Consider the following 5,232-nt stretch of genomic DNA (forward strand, 5'->3'; position numbering starts at 1 on the left):
CAGCTTGACAAATTTCATGAAGTAAACACATTAGGACAAATTTTAGTGACTAAACATTAACTAAAATATGTATAATTAATATAAGCCTCTCCACAAACTTGGTGTGAAAGTGGTCACACTCACTGTCTTTTCCAAGTTAATCACTTAAGCCCTTACCTGCCTGGCTGGCACAATCCCAACCACGCAGGCTGCTGCCCTGAGTTTTCCAGAGAGGATAAGCCACATCCTGGTTGCTGAGTGCCCCTCGCTTGGGTTCACAAACTTACAGCTCTTATCCCATTCGGTTCCCATCATAGCTGCCCCGGACCAGTACCCACCCCTCTCAGTACCCACCCCTCTCAGACCCAGAACCACTGTCTGCCTTCTCTCCCAGGCTCTGCCCTTGAGGGAGGAGTTTTCCCTTAAAAACTCAGAGCACGAAGAATCTGAAAAGGAGGTGTGCCTTTCCCCTAGACACTGAACTTCTTGCCCTTCTGACCGGGTGAAATAGCATCTCAGAGAGACATCCCTAGGAATTCCCAGCTGCCCTACATATGCACTTAGGGAGTCTGGTCTTGAATAGGTGGCTACAAATTCCTTCCCTCCCCTCCTCTGTAATGTAGCTGTAACTTTGCGGCTTCTCCCCTCAACAGGTGGAGTCCATTTCTCCACTCTTTGAAGTTGGTTCTGGTCACGTGATTTGCTGTGGCCAATGGAGCGTTAGCACACGTGACGTAAGCAGAAGTACAAAAGCACTCCTGCCTTGGGAGGCTTGCCTGTTTCTGTTGCTGGGAACCCCGAAGTCTCCATATGCTGAAGCCTGGGCTAGGCTGCTGGGGCCCGGCCCAGCTATTGCAGCTGTGGGCCCTGCCTCCACCAGTCAGCCGGCCAGCCAGCTGCCTGTGAATGGGCATTCCAGCCTACCCACCAGCTGACCACAGGGAAGAACCAGCTGGCCTAGGTCAGGACTGCACAGCTGAACTCCAGAACTGTAAACGAAGTAAAATGGTGAGTGTCCTGGTTTGTTTTTAAAGTCATTACGTTTGGGGATGGTTTGTTATATGGCGATAGATGACGGAGTTAAAAGTGATTTTCTCTTCTAGCCTAGAGAGTTCAGTAGCTGAAACTTCTCTAAAGAAAGGAACAAACACACGTGTGATGCCCCTCAGGTACGGCAGGCAGCACCCTAGATACAGATGGAGATAAACACACACGCATACACATACATGCAGGAGAGGGCTGGCTTTTTGTTTTATTGTTAAAAACAAATTCCTCTAAGAAGCAGGAATGAATGGGGTGGGGTGGGAGAGTGAAGAAGTCCTTTAACTTCAGCTCTATGTATACCTGTATATAGATATTTTGCAACACATGTGTATTTACAGTATTACCCGAGTTATTCTGAAAAGTATGTACATCCCCATAAGCACGCTGAGGAGCTTTCATGATGTCCCCAACTTGTGGCCTGGAGGACTAAAGTCCCCTTCCCTCTCAGCCATAGCCCTGTGTGGTTGCCTTTCCCTCAGGAGGTGAGAGGAAACATGCCCAAACATGGCTCAGTATGGGAGGACTCGCAGCAGCTGGGAAGCTCTCTGCTCCCCTTTCACCTGCTGTGGGCACTGGTGGAAGCCTGGGTGAGCGGTGGGTGTGGGCAGCAGAGAGAAGTTGGGGAGAAGGGGATGGAGGAGGAAGTAGAAATGTGTTCTGCTGTTTCCAGATGCAAAGAAATAACCTCAGGTCTTTGAGGGCAGTGCCTAGGGCCTTGTTCTGGTCTGTCCCATCATTGCATTTGCTGACCCAGAAGCTCCTTCCAAATCTCACTGGATGGCGCAGTAGAAAAGTTGTGGGACCTTAGGTTTCGAATGCAGAACAGAAAAGTTGCAAACAGACAGTGTCTGGGCTTCTGGAGACAAAAGAAAAAGCAGGGGTTTGTATAGGAAAAGAACATGGCTTGAGCAGAGAGGAAAATCTGATAGCTGAAGTTTTATACTAGGGATGAGTTTGATATGGAAACATTATGAAATTTCACGTTTCCCTTGGTTTAATTTCACGATCTGTCTGCTCTCCATCTGGTACTTGTGGTTATAAAGCCTTCTGGTGGACAGTGAGATTTCTTCTCTCTACTCCTTCCTTGTGGAGAGCCCATTTCATGGGATTTCCATGAGGAGGATCTCTCAAAACCTCTCGCCATAATCGGGGGTTGGCACATGGTTTCCTAATTCTAGAATTTCGACTGGGAAATTATATGGAATATAGAACATACATTAAAAAATCTTCTCTGTCCTTCATATTTTAATATTTTTGAATTGAAATTTTCAGACTTGTCTTTTGTCTCTGCGGTACGCGGGCCTCTCACTGTTGTGGCCTCTCCCGTTGCGGAGCACAGGCTCCGGACGCGCAGGCTCAGCAGCCATGGCCCACAGGCCCAGCTGCTCCGCGGCATGTGGGATCTTCCCAGACCGGGACACGAACCCGTGTCCCCTGTATCGGCAGGCGGACTCTAAACAACTGCGCCACCAGGGAAGCCCGTCTTTCGTCTCCTTTAACATTGTAGGCATAGTTATGTTTGCGCCTATGTCTGAGAGCTCCCATATCCAGAATCCTACATTTGCTGTAGGAAGGAACCTAGAAGAGCTCGTAATGCAGGATCACCTTAATCCAATTTCAGTGATTGCCATGATTTAATGCTAGATTGCATCCCTACAAGGGTTAATCTATTTCCACTTCAACCTGTACTTAGAATGCAGCCTTCAGTGTCCCAGTCTCAAGTGTGGGGTTACCTGCACTCTCTCCCAGACTTGGTGGGCTTAGACTCTTTTTTTTTTTTTATTCCCTTAGCCCATTTAAGGCTGTCAAAAATCTTGCTTGGCCTCTCAGTTGCCTCATCTAGAATTGGCAAGTACCCAGGAAAGTAGCAAGTCCAAATGCATCTCTGGATTTCCCCCTTCTCCATTTTCTTAGTTTATTTTACCTGCCTTGCTAGCTCTTCAATGCCTGTAAGTAGATTTTTAAAATTAATTGTACCTGGCTTTCGTAGAGGTCCTCAGTGGGCAAGTTGGTCCAAATTACCTAGCCCATCAGTAGTGGAAGTAGAAGTCCTTTATGTAAAGTGGCAACTTGTTTTGGATGGGAACATATATAAAAGGTGGGTTTATGGGGACAAATGCATGAAATCTCAGCCTTAGGAAAGGAAATAGGATTATAACTCTAGGAAGGAAGCTCTGCCCTCTAAAGAAAGTACAGGCTAGGTTATGACAAAGAGAAATACAGTAGTTCAAACAATGTCACATTGCATTTGTTTCTCTCTCACATAATACTTCAGAAGAAGGTAGGTTAGGTTCTTGAGGTAGCTCTGATCGAGGAGTATCTAAGGACCTAGGTTATGTCTGTCCTGTTGCTGCCCCAAAGCAATGTCGTCTTCATCATCGTAGCCAAACATCATATTAGCATTCCAGTTGGGGAGGAGGGGAAAAAGAAGAGGAAGGCAACCAGGTTTGCTTGTTTTTTAAAGATAATCTGGAGGTCGCATGCATCACTTGCATTCATATACTCTTGGTCCAAACTAATTATTTGCAGAGCCATATCTAGAGTCAAGAGAGGATTAGATATGTAGTTTCCCGCTTGTATTAGTAGGAGAGAGAAGAGTGGAATGGATCCTGAACAATTCATAGTCTCTGTCGTGGGTCCTGGATAAGAGAGGAAGAATGACATCTCATACCCAGGATGGGCTAATGGGACAAGGAGGGGAGACACCAGTATGACTTCACACAAAAATAAGGGCACCTGGGCTTCCCTGGTGGCGCAGTGGTTGAGGGTCCGCCTACCGATGCAGAGGACACAGGTTCGTCCCCGGTCCGGGAGAATCCCACATGCTGCGGAGCGGCTGGGCTCGTGAGCCATGGCCGCTGAGCCTGTGCGTCCGGAGCCTGTGCTCCTGACACGGGAGAGGCCATGACAGTGAGAGGCCCGCGTACCACAAAAAATTTAAAAAAGTAAAAAAAATTAAGGGCACTTGATGTCTCTGTGTGTTAGGGAGGATGAATTCGAGTGGCAGTTGTCAGATTTGAGCATGCATCAGAATTGTCTAAAAGGCTTGTTAAAATATAGGTTGCTTGTTAGTGCCTCCCCAGAGTTTTGATTCTGTGAGTCTGGGGTAGATCTGCGAATTTTCATTTCTAACAATTATCTGATGTTGATGGTTCTGGTCCAGGGATCAAACTTTGAGAACACTGCATCTTGGGCAGGACTAGCTTAGACCGGCTTTGTTTCTGAGAGTTGACAAAAAGGGGTGTGTATAGCAGTAATAATATAGTTGAGCACTACGTTTTCAGTTGTAAAGTTCTGGAATCCTTCACCATGGTATTATGGACGGGATTATTCAGTCTAGACTAGGTAAACTCCTTAACATAGACGAGCATAACCATTTTACTTTTGACTTCCTAATCCCCAGTTTCTCTCTCCCTGCTAATTCCAGTAGAATATCCTGGAAAGCCACTTAGAGCTCTTCACTTGAACCATCTCTGATAAGCAGATTTCACTGTGTGTTAACTTCACTAAGATACGTGCAGCATATTATTTTTGCAGCTTTTTATTTATATTTCAATGAGAATTTTATGAATATAGGTCTTGGTTCTTTGGGACAAAATGAAACATGATATATTTATTTTTTATTGGAATAAAGTTGCTTTACAATGTTGTGTTAGCTTCTGCTGTATAATGAAGTCAATCAGCTATATGTATACCTGTATCCCCTCCCTCTTGGACCTCCCTCCCATCCCCCCCTCCATCCCACCCACCTAGGTCGTCACAGAGTGATTTATTTAGTTGCTTCCTCCTCTTTAAAAAAAATTAGGAAAGATTCTATTTACTAACTGAGGGACCTGAGTTTCTGTATACTATTTATAGAATGGAATTGAGGGAATTCCCTGGCAGTCCAGTGGTTAGGACTCAGCGCTTTCACTGCCGGGGCCCAGGCCCAATCCCTGGCAGCGTGGCCAAAAAAAAAAAAAAAAGGAATTGGAAACAAGGACAGATGAATTTGAAAACAATTGTTTCCTGAGGAAATTACCAAAGACTGGATGGAATGGATGGAATCTATTTACCGGCTTCATTTTTTATTATTGATTTCCACCACTTGGCTGAGCTTTGGGTGGTTTTATTTCAAATTCCAAATGGCATTTAGCAGGCAGGTGGGGAAAAGAGAGAAGGGTGATCTTTAACCCTGCAGTATGGCAGTTGACCCTGAGCGGGACATTA

The sequence above is a fragment of the Neophocaena asiaeorientalis genome, unplaced genomic scaffold (genome assembly GCF_003031525.2).
Source record: "Neophocaena asiaeorientalis asiaeorientalis breed wild unplaced genomic scaffold, Neophocaena_asiaeorientalis_V1.1 scaffold118, whole genome shotgun sequence".
Classification (NCBI taxonomy): domain Eukaryota; kingdom Metazoa; phylum Chordata; class Mammalia; order Artiodactyla; family Phocoenidae; genus Neophocaena; species Neophocaena asiaeorientalis.